The sequence below is a fragment of the Odocoileus virginianus genome, chromosome 26, assembly GCF_023699985.2.
Source record: "Odocoileus virginianus isolate 20LAN1187 ecotype Illinois chromosome 26, Ovbor_1.2, whole genome shotgun sequence".
In the NCBI taxonomy this organism is placed as follows: Eukaryota; Metazoa; Chordata; class Mammalia; order Artiodactyla; family Cervidae; genus Odocoileus; species Odocoileus virginianus.
In genome coordinates this window covers 21,466,066-21,481,034 of record NC_069699.1, presented here as the reverse complement: position 1 = coordinate 21,481,034, position 14,969 = coordinate 21,466,066, and the positions used below count along the sequence as shown (strand labels likewise).

Genomic DNA, 14,969 nt, shown 5'->3' with positions numbered 1-14,969 from the left:
ACATCACTAATCAAAGTTCAAATAACCAGAGAAACCTGAACCAGAGAATTGGGTAAATATATTCCTCTCTCAGGAGCAGGGAACAAATGAGTTGACAGGTAGAAGGGAAAATAACTCAGATCTTTAGGACATCATTCTTTCCCATTTGGAGTGATGAACAGAGATGTGCAACAATAGGACTTTGCAGTTGCAGGTTATAGACACACAGCTTGAATGCATCTGAGGATTACCCTTTTCCCCCTCCTGTATCTAAATTAAAGAAAAAAAGATATCTGAAATTCTGAACAGGACATGGAGTACTAGCAACTCTGGATCATATGCCAGAACTTCCACATTGATAATCTCTCCTCTCCCAGAGTCACTCTGAGATAGAAGAGAGAGCTCTCTGAGTGGACCTCAGCCTAACAACATGCACGATTGTCTGTTTACCATAGTGATGGCAGCTGTATCACACCCACTTAGCAAATATTTCTGAGCACCAACTCTGACAGGATATAGAATATATTACTTCCTCTGTTAAGTCTGCTTTGGCTGTCCAACAGCCCAGATGTCCTCATCTGTTAAGTGACGATGATCAAATCTAATTTGTGTTGGTATTCAGATTAGATGAGCATGTATATGAGGGCATTATGTGAATGATGAAGTACCATGTAGCTATGAGCTGCTATTTTATTATCACTTGCCTTTGTATTGCAAGATGATTTAAAATTTCGATCTAACTCAAATTAATGTGTTTTTTTTTTCCAATTATCACTCTGATTTTCACTTCCAAACAAAAGATCATAGTTTTGAGAGAGCACATATTACCTATATAACTCTGGTCAAAGGGTCATGCTGAGAGCTAAGGAAAACCTTAAACCTTTGCATGTTTTCCCAAGCTAGGGTGATGTTTGGGACATGTTGGATTCAAAGATGGAAAAAATATGGAGCAAAACATTGTCACTTTCAGAATCATTATTTGAAAATGATTTTATTGAACAAGAAGACGCAAATCAGTCTATAGTGAGCAGCAGTCAGGGAATGAGCCTATGGGAATGGCTTGAGAGACCCCATCAGTAAGCCCAGAGACCAAGCAGATGGAAGAAAAATGTACCCTAAGACCTGTGATAAGTGATAAATTTATGATAATGATAAATAATAGGATATCAGAGAGAGAGTAGATATGTTTGGGTGTTTTAAAGTTATGAAGGCCATGTTGATTCTTGTTATATGCATTACGGTGGTATTTTTCTGGTGAGTGGAATATGGTAATTTCACAGTGAGATTTCTTGGAGGGGTGAAGGGCTTGTTAACCATGGCCTGCCTCTCGTCCCAGCTGTTCCCAGTTGAAAGAGAACCTAAGAGGCCAAGTACCCATCAAGGTTACAGTAATGGAGCAATGTGCAGGCTCTTTGCTAAAATGGAATGAATGAATTTGGCCTGGACTGATGTCCTCTCTTTCCCAGCTTTGAATGAAAGATAACCTGTCCCAGGAAGAGTCTACCTCGACTCAGCTGAGACAGTTGCAGACACTGATATTGAAGCACAGAGAAGACCAAACTGGGTTCACATGTGGGAGACTGCCGTCTCTGCGAGTGGAAGGAGGCTGAAACCAAGCCGGGCCCAGCTTGTTCTCTGATTGCTAGGGAACACAAGACAGAGATGACAGAGCCCTTACTTTCTTGGGAGCAGCAAGTCAGGAAGGGTAGAGAGGAGCCAAGGTGGGAACTGTGTTCCCCAAAGTGAGAAGGATGTTCAGTCCCTTACATGTGACCTAAGAGAAGAATGTGAAGATAGATGAGAAGGGATTTGGTTTTCACATTCATGATTAATCAATTTTATTTATGAGACTAGAGAAGAAATGTCCTTAGATAAGGAAATAGGAATGACCTTGAAACCAAGTATATTATTATTCATGTAGGAATATAGTCTGAATTTAATTTTTATTAATGTAGATAATAGCTTACATGGGCCTTATGGCGACATTACTAGCACTCTAAAATTTAATTAGATTTTTAGAGCTTGTGTTAATGTCTTTTGTAGGATTATACAATCTGGGGCATCACCAGTAAGCTTCATATGCTTTATTTTCATTATGATTTGAAATAAGCAGAAATGAGGTATTTTGCATACTAAAACAGTTTGATTTTAGGATCTTTATTAAAAATTAAACCCAGAGGGTTAAAATCAGTATTTTTTAAATCCCAGGTTATTTATATTTATTATCAATCATATATATATATACATGTATTATATACTAATTCCTGTTGTCCTTACTTTTACAATGTTAATTTTATCATAGTTATTATTTGATTAAAACCATAATTGTATATATTCTGTAATGACTTTAAAGTAAGAATTTTATGCATATATTCTTTAGTGTACATATTTTCCTGAGCGTTTTTGTTAACGAAAGTTTCCATTTCTGGTCCTTTAATTATTGTATTCTGATTTTATATGTAGCATGCCTTCCCAGCTCCAGTAAATCCTTTAAATTAATAGAAAAATCTGTTCAGCATTTTTTACTGTCACCACGGCAATGTGCCAGATACTTTTTTGAATTTTAATCAGTTTATCTCCTTTCTTTACAGGCACAAAACAGGAATTCTGGACAAAAACTACAACTTTGTTTTACGTAAGACTTGCTTATAAAGGAAGAGACATACTATTGATTCTTAGCTGAGTTAACTTAGTTATCACGAGTCAATTTCTTTATTTTAGGGCCTGCAAATCAGGTACATTGTTAGGAGATATGCTTGAGATTGGGAAAGAACAACCTATCCAGCATTGACATGGAGCAGCAGGGCTGTGGAGAGAGCAGAGAATGGGAGCCAGAAGCTTCTGTATAGGCTCTGTTGTGTGTTAGCTGTTCGCGCAGGACGAGTCATTTCACTTGCCCTGGCCTGAGTGTTCTTCTGTGTAAAATGAGCTGGTTGTGCAGATGTTCTCGGGGTCCCATTGATCTCTGGCATTGTACAAAGTGAACTGTTGTCGGAGAGTTCCTTACCCTGTGCATGTGTCTTGTGAATTCACCCAGGCTCTGAGCACCGACCTTCTGCTGGAATAGTTTTGTCCATATATGGCTTCTAGTGGCTTTCCAGTAGAGATTCTGTTTGGGAAAGGACTTAGTTCTGTCATGGTTTTAGCCTAAAAGTTACAAAGTACCAATTTGCCCTCATCTATAATTGCAGTGTGAGCTTATGATGCATTTTCCTCTAGCCCATAACATTTTTTTTTTTTAGGCAAAAAGGGGTTTAGACAGAGATCTTTAAACCTTCAAAGTATCAGTATTCCCATCTTATTTTGTTACCGAATTGGTATTTATCTTTTGTGAATGTCAGGCTTCTGTTCTTTCAGAATCAATCATGTGTGTTTATGCACTTGATGGAGTTGGGAGGGGGAAATGGTCCCGCATAGAGGAGTATATAAAAAGCAGTCTCGAATCAGTTTATTTCTTCCTCCTGTGAAGCCCCAGCCTGTAAAAGGGGCATAACCCCAAATAAGTCTGTTTCCCTCTTCTCTAGGAGTTCTAAAACATTACCATTGTGGTGGTGGTGGTATTCTTATACTGGCCTTGATCACTGCAGATATTCATGATTGCACCATACAATAAATTTTAATTTTTTTCCTGATTACATCTTTGCAATTATTCACAATGTTCATTTAAGGGATGTAAAATGATATACACTGAAGTTAACAGATTGTAAGATTTGATATGTTTTGAAAAGAAATGGTAATGATAAATGACAGTGACCTAATTTGTGGAATCTTCTTGCATAAAATAATCTGCTAGTTTGTAATTATGTGATTAACTTGCCAAGAAAAGGAAAATGATTCAAGTTAGAAGCATCAAGTTATAGAATAAAAAAGATGTCTGGAACTTTCCAAATTAATTTGTTACCTATAGTGAACTTTGGTGTCAACTCTGAATACCTTTCAATTTAAAACTATATTGGGGAAAAGGTGTTCATTTATTTGCCACTAAAATTCTAAAGACTAATAAAAAATAGCAGAAATTTCAATTTAAGTATTGATAGCTGCTTTTTGTTGGTTTTGGTGTTTATAAGGCACTTTCACACGTAACACCTCATTATAAAAGAAATAAATAAAGTAGTGAGGAAAAGTACAATCAATTACATTTTAAAGATGAGGAAATTGAGGTTCATTTTAAAGACCATTTCATGATCACATAGTTTTTTAGAGGCAGAGATAGGAAAAATTTTGTACATTTCATGTTCTTGTCATTCTAGTAATAAGAAAATAAGTGTAAAATATCTAAGGCATGTGAAAGGATTTTAGGACATTTGGTGGATTATGATTTGAACAAAGAAATAAATTCAGACTCATAATGCCTGAGAGAAATAGATAAGTATGTGTGACTTGAAGGTTAGTGTTGTGAAATAGCCAAAACTACAACAAAAGTGAATTGTAATTTGGTTAATATGCAAAATCATTAGGATGATTTGACTTGGCAAGAAAATTATATGATAATATATTTATAAACCTAATTGAAATCTAGAAGTTACTTGGAAAAAATCATATTTAATAGATATGAATATATAAAATACAGAAAACATTTAAGTTATTTATGTGCATGCATTACTATATCCTATAATGTTGTGAGGAAGTCGATATCATAGCTCTTTATGATAAACCTGAGGCTCAAAGAAGTTAATTTCTCTATTGTCACATGTCAAGTAAATAGCAGGAGCAGAGTTCAAATCTAGGTATTTTTGTTTGTTTTTGTTTTTTACCATAGTAAAAAAAAAAAATAGCCTTCTCCCCTAAGTAAAAATAAAACTCACTACCCAAAGAGAAATAATCAAGTTGAGAATATTGTAATTGGACAGAAGGATCAAGCTCTGATATCTTTGAAGTCACAAGGGAGTTTGGGAGATAATAGAGGCATGTATATGTATGGCTAAATCCTTCACCGTTCACCTGAAACTACCACAACAGTGTTAATCAGCTATACACCAATACAAAATAAAAAGTTTAAAAGAAGAAAGGTATGTCCTCGAAAGAATTGGCTTGTGATTTGACTACAATTTTTTAAATTGAAATATAATTGCTTTGCAATGTTGTGTTACTTTCTGTTTTACAGTGAAGAATCAGCTATATGTGTGTGTATATATTTAAAAGACATCACATATATATATATATATATATATATATATATATATATCCTCTCCCTTCCGCCCCACCCCACATCTCCACATCCCACCCCTCTAGGTCGTCACAGAGCGCTGAGCTGACCTCCCTGGGCTATATGGCAAGTTCCCACTAGCTAGCTATTTTACACATGGTGGTGTATTTATGTCAAACCTAATCTCCCAGTTTTCCCCCACCCCCACATCCATACATCTCTTCTCTACATCTGTGTCTCTATTCCTGTCCTAGAAATAGATTCATTCATACTGTGTTTCTGGGTTCCACATAGGTGTTAATATACGATACTTGTTTTTCTCTTTCTAACATGCTTCACTTTATATGACAGACTCTAGGTCCATCCACGTCTCTACAAATGACCTAATCCCATTGCCTTTTATGGTTGAGTAATATTCCATTGTATACATGTATCATGTCTTCTTTATCCATTCTTCTGTCAGTGGATATTAGGTTGCTTCCATGACCTGGCTATTGTAAACAGTGCTGCAATGAATTTTTTTTTTTTAACATAGTCATTTCTAATTCCAAAGTCAATATATTTGTTTTCTACCCCTTTAATAATATTATCTCTACTCCATGTTAAATTTGATATTAATGTGTTATTCAGTAAGCATTTCATTGTTGAATGTGTGAACATTTTAAAAAAGTTTTTGGCTCACCTTTATGCTAGAGTGAGTTTAAAATACAGCTCTTGCTCTCAGGAGTGTGAGTGGTAGGCCAGTCATTAAGAGATGTCCTAAACTTTTCAAAAAGAGAGAATAGAGGGGAGTCTTAAGTGTATTTAATGATGAATAACTAGAAGCAACGACTAACTCACTAAATACAAGTGTAATTTATCTTAGAAACAAAAATGAAACCAGTCAGTGTGGTGTGGCAGTAACTAATCGTGGCTGGATTGCTCAGAAGAGGATATACATGAGACCCACATAAAGATCAGGTGGATATGTAAGTTCGAGGAAAGGGGTGGAGTCGAATGCAGCAGGGGCTATGGCAGATGACTCTTCAGGAAGCGATAAGCAAGTGAAACATCAGTAAGGAAGTTTCATCAACCGTTATTCTTTATTTGGAGCTATCGATTGTTCTCTAGGCTAGGACAACAAGCGTAATGAACTGTTACAGCCACTCGGGGTCAATGTCAGCCCTGCAAGATGATCGCTCTCCAAAGAAGGCAGTATAGATAGTCGGAATGCTGAAAGGACTTGCAAAGAAGAGAGGCAGAACAGTGAGCAATGGGACCATGATTCCTTCCTTGGTCTGTTTTTTAAGGAGAGAGACTCTTGCTTCCATTCTGTACTTTCCATAACCAGAAATCTCTTCAGTAATATTTAACTGCTCTGATTAGTAGGAAACGAGAGGAGGGTGTTTTTACTGTTAAGGCTTTACTGTTTTGTCAGTGATGGAAGGAGGACACCTCCAGAAAGTATGGAAAATTAAGTTCAGTGATTTAATAAATTGTGTGCCTAGCCAGGTGTATCTGTGTATCTTATCTCTTCAAATAGTCATTGTTGAAGGGTGTCCTTTCGGGGAAGTTTTGTATTACTGTGTGCCCCCGAGGGAGGACTGGAATCAAGTTTTGGGAAAGGGCCAGTAGTGCGCAGGTCAGCGGGACTAACTGTTAACAGTGAATAGTTAATTAGTGACGACTTGGCCACTAGAGACTTCAGAGCTTCTAAACATGCCCCTCTGCTTTCTCTCCTACAATACACCTCACTCCAAACTCATTGTCAACTCAGATCTATTAAGTGCAGATTCCATCTGTCACTGGTAAGCACCTACTGCATGCTGGCCATTCTGCTGGATGCAGTGTAGGTTACTTGAATGCACACTGCGCACTGATCCCGTGAACACGTGCTCTCCTATTTTACAGAAAAGACCAAGTAACTTGTTGACTCTGTACAGCTGGTAGCAGATAGAGTTGAGAAATGAGCTTAAGTCCAGTAAGCCCGTAGATCTCTGACTACATAAAGCCTCCCTGAAATGGAATTGGTTGCCTTATGAGAGAATGAGTTATCCATCCATGGAGGAAGAAGGGGAGGAGGAGGGGGAAAAGAAGTAATATATCAGCAATTTACCTTGTTATTATTATGAACATTATCTAAATATTTACCAAGGCAAAATTCACGCGACTTAGTATTACCATTTTTAATTGAACAACTTGCAGCATTTAATACATTTATAGTGTTGTATAATGATTACCTCTAAATCATTCTAAAATATGTTCATCACCTTAAAATAAAGTACCCATTAAACAATTAATCCCCATTCTTTCGTCTTACCCACCCCTGTCCCTGTCAATCTACTTTCTGTCTCTTTGGATTTACCTGTTATGCATAAGCTATCTCACATATATGGAATCATACAATATATAATCATTTGTGTATGACTTCTTTCACTCAGTATCGTGTTTTTGAGATTCATCCCTATAGTAGCTTGTAGTGGCACTTCATTCCTTTTTATGACTGAATAATATTCTATTGACCGCGATTTATTTGTCCACTCACCAGGTGATAGACATTTGGGATATTTCTACTTTTTGGCCACTGTGAATACTGCTGCTATGACTGTTCACATGAACAGTGTTTGAGTCACTGTTTTTGATTCTTTGTGAGCTTCATTCTTTGGAGCATTTACTCTGTGCTAGTTGCCGAACTGAGTGTCTTGTATATGGGAATTCTCTGAATTCTCAGAACCTCATGAGGTGAAGCCCCAGGCTTCGTAGCACAGGATCACTCTGTTACCATTAAGTGGTTAAGTCACAGTACATGTGCATGTCGAAAATCCAAACAGTAAAGAAATACAGAATTTTTTATTATGACCTCTGTTCTGGATAAAGACTGTATAAATTTCCAAATACATATTCCAGGTATGTTCTGACAGTGTCAATTTCCAGAGTCTCATTATTTCCTCAGGGTTCTCTTGTATCTCATTTAGAGATGTATGCAAGAAACTACTCCTGAGTTTGGAGTGGACTAAACTCTCAGGCACTTTTCTTAGGATCTGTTGCCAAGTTAGAGCTTCCTTCTGCTGTGATGGTTTATGCAGTTGATTTTCTTAACCTGACTATAGAACTTTCCATATCTCTGTGTAATTAACTGAGCATGTTCTGGCCCAATGCCATTTTCTTAAGATAACTTTACAGTCCAAGTCTAATAACCAGTTTTTGATACTCACTCTCAGTTTGGAAAATGAAAAAAAAAAACAAACAAACTCAGCCACTTGCCTATCCTGAGAATTTTTCATTTATTTTATTGGCTGTATTTAACACTGTCAACTGGGAGATTTTCACCACCTAAGCTACAGAAGTACATCTGCTTTGCAGTTACTTCTGAAAGATTCCTGCTCAAGCATCTCCCACTAGCCATAGTGTTATACAGGGTAACAAGGTTCCAGTTGTAAAACCAGAGCTTCATTTGCAAAGATGCAACATGGAAAGGTAGAAAGACATTTATCAAATTTAATGGTAGCATTTGAAACCAGAGGTCCTATGGATTTCTCAGTTTGAGTATCAAATTGCACAGTCTCTTGCTCAGCATAATTTATTATCTGAGGGATGTGCCTACATTAATAGCATTTGACCACATTTTAATCTCACTAAGCTGCTATGAATTAAACCAAATGTAAAGTTATAATGGATGGCTTCATTTTTATAACAGTATAAGTTAATATTATGAGATAAAAATTAAATGTTTTTAAAAAATGAACGTGTTTTGTCTAGCTCTGAGATATATGTCTTTCTTATGTATAACAGACCTATAGTGTAAGTCAAACTAAGCTTTATATTTTTCAATAAACTTTGTACTAGAATAGAAATTCCCTTATTATCAGGTGTATATACTTTGAGTTTTGATGTCCTAAGACTAAAAGTACTAATTTAGGTATCATCTGTTTATTCCCTCTTAGATGTTGATAGCAATCATTCTGTGGGTGGACATGATTTTTAAAACTATTCAATTTACTAATGAGCTTTTAAAGAATGTTTTTTTTTCTCCCACTAAGTCACAGCCCATAAATATCTGTGATTTCTCTATATAGGGAAAAAGGCAAGCCGAGTGAATGGTCTTCTTGTTTTCATTATGGTTATTTCATATAGATAGATACTCTTTTTGACTTCCTTTTTAAATGGACTTTGTGGTAGCAGGAAAATGCAAATGAAGTAACAGTAATCCTCATAAATTTCTGGCCTCGTGACTATAATGCAGGGTATTGGCCTTGCTGTCAGGCATTCCTAAGCACGTTTTCATTGTGTTACTGAGTTGGGTTTATTACTGGATCTCTCATCCCATACTTTAGACTGTTTAATTCTTCCTTTCTACTTAGTGTGCCTCACACAAACCTTAAACATGTGTATGTATTAATATGTTTGTGTGTATACATAGCATTCATTCTCAGCTCAAGCTGAGAAGCACCAGCAATCAGATTCCCTCTATACATTTCAAATCTGATAAATGGATACCCCGTGGTTATGAAAATTACATATACTTAATACCTGTATTAATCTTGTAGTCTCAGCAAATGCCTAAATGATGATCTGCCACTATGTTGATACCAAAAGCAGTGTTAATGCTTTCCTAGGAGCAGTCATAGATGGACTTGTTCCCTTGTATATTCGAATGTACTACTGTACTTTTCAACCTTTTTTCCCCACTAATTTTATGTTATATCCATTTTTAAAAAGATACATTAATTTAGGATTATCCAGCTCTAGATACATGCCATGAAACCTCTGAAGATTTCAAAAGAACCAGAAACCAGGAAAAATGCACAGATGATATGGGAATTGCTTAAAGTTCCCTCTACTCTTTACACTGTGTTTGCCCTCCCGTCAGTATTCCATCTGCAATGCATCTCCAAAGCAAGATATATTTTGAGCAATTTTTCAGTGGTAGTTCAAATTAGACAATAAAATCTGCCAGATGCAGAGCTCCTCTCAAGGTTTGGCCCATCAGGCTTTTCATCCTGGTCTTGCCCTTTAAGATTACTTTGTGGATGCGGTGGCAGGGTGGCACGCAGAGAGAAAAGGAGTTGCCTTCCAGAGATGCTACTAAAAACAGCTCAGAGCTCTAAAAGCATAAGTCTTTGATTAGACCACTTTGGCTTCTAAAAAAGGCTAGCTGGGTTCGTGTCCTTTCTGGCTGAATAGCCCTAAGTATTAGGTTCAGAGGGCAACAGATGACTGTAAGGAGGTGATCGGATTTTTTTTTTTTTAAGCTTGCTTCACTATCTGAGGCCAAAAAAAAAAAAAAGTAGTTTTTTAAATCACCTCTCTGCCCTTTATTTCTAGCAGTCATTGCTAATTTACTATGGTATTCTGTCCTGCTAAACCCAGATATGGCTTCATAAAGTTTCTCGACATAGTCCATTAGAAAGCGACAGTTACAGGTTTAGAGTTGTCCCATGAGATGTAACTGATCTGGCCATCCAGATCTATGCTGAGTATGGCCACGTTTTTCTCTAATAGATTTTTAATAGGTCAAGTGTAGAGTCAAAGGTCTCTCACTGTTTCTAGTAGGTCAGTTACCCTGACGGTAGAAGTACCCTGGACTTCTTATCCACTGTAGAGCTTATTGCCAGTCACTCAGTAAGATCTTTTCCCAGCTCAACATTAACTCTCTCATTGTTCCTCAAGTTTAATATCATCTTCTAAGAGATACTGTTCCAAAAATCATTTCCTGCACTATTCTGTTAGTTGCCACTTTGAAACTCTCCCATCACTTCGTGAGAGATGAATGCATGTGTTCTGAAACTCCTGGGCAGTGATATTTGGTTTGGTACCACTATCAGTAGAGTGAAATCTGGAACTTAGCTGTGAATGCAACCCCTTTGTGACTCAGCTATTAAGGAAGATCTTTGTTGCATGTGACCACTGAATTGTCTTCATTTTCTTGATGTTCCTTGGCATTGTCATTTGTGAAAATGATGGTTTTGCCCATTGTAAGTGAAGAAGAATCCATGGTTAGCTATGGGCTCTGAGATCAGATAGAGTTAACTCTTCTCTAGAGATTACAGATAAGGATAGTCCCCCTAAATAGGGGGACTTTTTCCCCCTAAATATAGGAAACCTTTTCCTATAGATTAGATTGCTCCATATGCTTAGTGTCTCTACCAGAGATTAAGGCAGAAGTGGGAACACTGGTTCTGAAATTGTTAATGCAAGTTTGTGTATCCGACATAGAATGAGGCCAAACGAACATTGGAGTTTGGAGCAGAGAAAGGTTTATGGCAAGGCCATACAAGGACACTGGTTGCTCATGCCCTAAAAAAGTCTCAAGCTCCCTGAAGTTTTGAAAAGCATTTTTTAAAAGAGAGGTGAGGGTCTCAGGGTATGTGATCAGAGGGTGCTCAGTTCTCTGATGGGCTGATGATGAGGGAACTGGGTGGTGTCACAAGGTTTAACTTTAATTAGCCCTTAGGCTCCGGGAGGCCTGTGGCTATGTGCTCATGGTCATCAAGTAGTTAAACATCTTCCATTTGGTGGGGGGGGGGGGGGGTCATATCTACAAAACAACTCAGGAAATTTGCATCAAACACTATTATTGAGGTATTCCAGAGAGGAGCAAAGGCAGGGGTGGGGGGAAGACCTGTCCCAGGGAAGGCCCCACAGAGTCCCGTGTGGTTACAAAATCATCGGTCAGTAAATATTACAGTGTGCATACCCTGTGTCTGACACGGTGCTAGTTACAGTGGTGGGAGAGAGGAAAAGAGCCTCTTTGTAACTTCCAGTTGTACAATAGGTAGGCATTAGGCTGATAATTCCGCTTCCTGGTTGTTATGGTCGGAGAATATCCTTGTCTAATTTAGTGGGCTGTCCCCCTTCTAGGTGATGAGTGGAATTCATCTGTATAGTCTTGTGATGGTCTGTCCTAAAAGGATAGTAATCCACCTTAGACGTATTCTGAGGACTCTCCCTATTCAAAGGTCATTATCCCTTGCCTTTTGAGGTTTCCAGGTAAAATGGCTTCTGTATTTATCCTAGGGCACTCTAGACACAGTAGAAACCAAAGTTATGTAAATACAGGTGAATTGGTCTCATTTTTCCTTTCTGAATACTCCAGGGAGATCACTCTTCCAAATTACTTCCCCTCACTTCTATAGTTACATGTACTTCAAAAGCCAGAAAGACTAATGAGTGTAACCAGTAAGTGAAGTCACTCAGTTGTGTCCGACTCTGCGACCCCGTGGACTGTAGCCCACCAGGCTCCTCCATCCATGGGATTTTCCAGGCAAGGGTACTGGAGTGGGTTGCCATTTCCTTCTCCAGGGGATCTTCCCAATCCAGGGATTGAACCCAGGTAATAAGTGTAACTAACAGTCATTACCATATATTGAAGGTTTGTAGTATTATTGAATATTCTGCTAAGATTTGTTATCTACATCATCTCAGGTAATTCTCACCTGAATGCTGTGGAATTGGGGTTTAATTATCCAAGTTTCATGGACTCAGAGCACAGTTAGGCATATTCAGTGGTCTTTGTCTGGTCACAAAACTATTAATTTGTGAATCCAGGACTCCTGTGCAGTCTGATTCTATATCCTGAACTCTCAGCCACTCTACTGCTCTGTGCCACTACCCTCATTTGGTCTACCCTCTAGTTTATTCACAGAAAATTGAAACCCAGGTTGTTAAGTGACTTGTCAATGGACATACAGTTTAGTGCAGATTTAAGACTGAATCTTGTGTCTTCATTTAAACATACTAATAATAACAGCAACACCGCAACAGCAGCAACTAAATCTTTCTTTGGGCTTATTGCGACATTGTAGGCACTCTCCTAATGCTTTATTTAGGCTCATTTAGGTAATTACCACAACTGCCTTGAGGAAAGTACTATTATTATCCTCATTTTACTCATCAGGAAACATGCATTCTGAGACTCACTTGATTGCTTAAGGTCACACTGCTGCAAAGGTAAGGAGCTGGGATTCTAACCCAGGTTGTCTGGTGCTGGAGTTTGTGGTGTAACCCAGTGGTTCTCGATGAAGAGACGGTTTCCCCTCCCTCTCTAGAGATGTGTGCAGTGCCTGCAAGGTTGTCATAACCTGGAGGATGCTACTGGAATCTTCTGGGTAGAGGCCAGGGATGCTGCTGTACATCCTAGGGTGCACAAGACAGCCCCTCCCAACAGAGAATTATTGTTTGCTCTAAAATATTGATAGTGTTTTAATTGCTATTCTAGCTTCTAGACTATACTGTCTCTTTGCCACCCACATGGTCTGCAAAGAAGCATACAATATAATGCCGCTGTTTATTCGGTCAGTTGTGTCCAGCTCTGTGCAACCCTGTAGATTGTAGCCTGCCAGGCTCCTCTGCCCATGGGATTTCCCAGGCAAGAATAAAAGGGGGTTTTCACATTTCCTTCTTCTGGGGAATCTTCCCTAACCTGTGTCTAAACCTCATCTCCTGCTTGACAGGTAGATTCTTTACCACTGAGGCACTTGGCAAGCCCATACAATATATAATATACCCTCCCAAATTAGGAAGGCAGGACATAGCTTCCACTGTGCATGCTTAGTATGATGTGTCTGTTATCATGACCGAAATTATTGCAGTAGATTGGGTAACTCATAAGGATACAAAACGGCCTTGTGTTTAGTCAGGCTAATACAATTATTAACCTGTGGGGCAGGTTATCAGTTATTACAATGTAAACACAAGTTGGTGTGTTTATTAAAGAATGGCAAAGCACTGGAGAAGATGGTTAAAAGCACTGTGATAACTAGTGGTGATTTTGGCTTTAGTAAAAATAGTAACCACATTGTTACTCAATGTGTTATTTTGGAAAGGAAAAAATATGAAGTTTCAGACATTTTCCTTTCATTAAAACAAACCTATTTTTCAGATTTAGTATGCCTTTATTTAGGACTGCAGCTCAATTACAGTTTAGGTAACAAGTTTTGACAAAAATAAAAAGAAATAAAAATATTTTTATACCTACATTGTATATTATTTAGAAGAGTTTCCAAGTGTAATTACCCATGAATTTAATCCAAAATCTTGAACTGTGCAAATCTTATATTTTGATGCTGGCTAATCAGGATTGGGCATAAGTCCAGTGTATAAGTTGTTTAAAGGGGCTGGGACATGCATTCCAAGCAAAAGGAAATTTCCTTATTATTCCTACTAAGGATTTATTTTTTATTATCATCCAAGTAATCAAACATAGAACTTCCTGCCTAACTTACCTGCCTCTCCACCCTCCTACCCACAACTCCTTTCATGGGTTTTCCTTCAATAGCTACTTTGGTCTGTTTGCTATCTGCTAGCTTTTGTGGAAACTGCAAAAGAAATGAGATACAGTCTCTGCCTTCATGAAACTAAGTCAGATAGAATTAACATACCTGACACAAATGAAAATCCATGAACCCTTAGCCTGGTTTACTGATTATAGAAATTTCAGAGAAAGGCAGACTTCTGTGAACAAGAGCTGCATCTTTACAGATAAGGTAGATACGTGCACGCTAAGTTGCTTTAGTTGTGTCTGACTCTTTGCAACCCCATGGACGGTAGCCCGCCAGGCTCCTCTGTCCATGGGATTGTCCAAGCAAGAATACTGGAGTGGGTTGCTATGGCCTCCTCCCGACCCAGAAATCGAACTTCCATCTCTGTGTCTCCTGCATTGGTTCTTTACCACTAGCGTCACCTGGGAAGCCCAAAATTATCTGTTAGGTGGAGAGAACAGTATGCTAGAACCCAAAGGCATTATGTAGCAATAGCAGAAATAGGCTTTGTTGATTGAGATTTTATTTTATAAGTAAGAGCCCAGATTCTAGAGTCAGACAGAACTGCATTTGACTCCTGGTTGTACCATATACAGCTGTTACTT

At 38.0% G+C, this 14,969-nt stretch overlaps 1 protein-coding gene across 11 annotated transcripts in view; it reads left to right on the top strand.

Moving 5' to 3' along the window:
• CNTN4 (contactin 4) overlaps positions 1-14,969 on the top strand; it is a 971,999-nt gene that overhangs the window by 339,280 nt on the left and 617,750 nt on the right. Inside the window, exon 4 of one of the 11 annotated variants that reach the window (XM_070455642.1) lies at positions 2,571-2,614. The exons of the other annotated variants lie outside the window; for them this stretch is intronic. The gene's annotated coding sequence lies outside the window, so the exon portion shown is untranslated. The remainder of the gene's footprint in view (positions 1-2,570; positions 2,615-14,969) is intronic. 11 annotated transcript variants of the gene reach the window in all.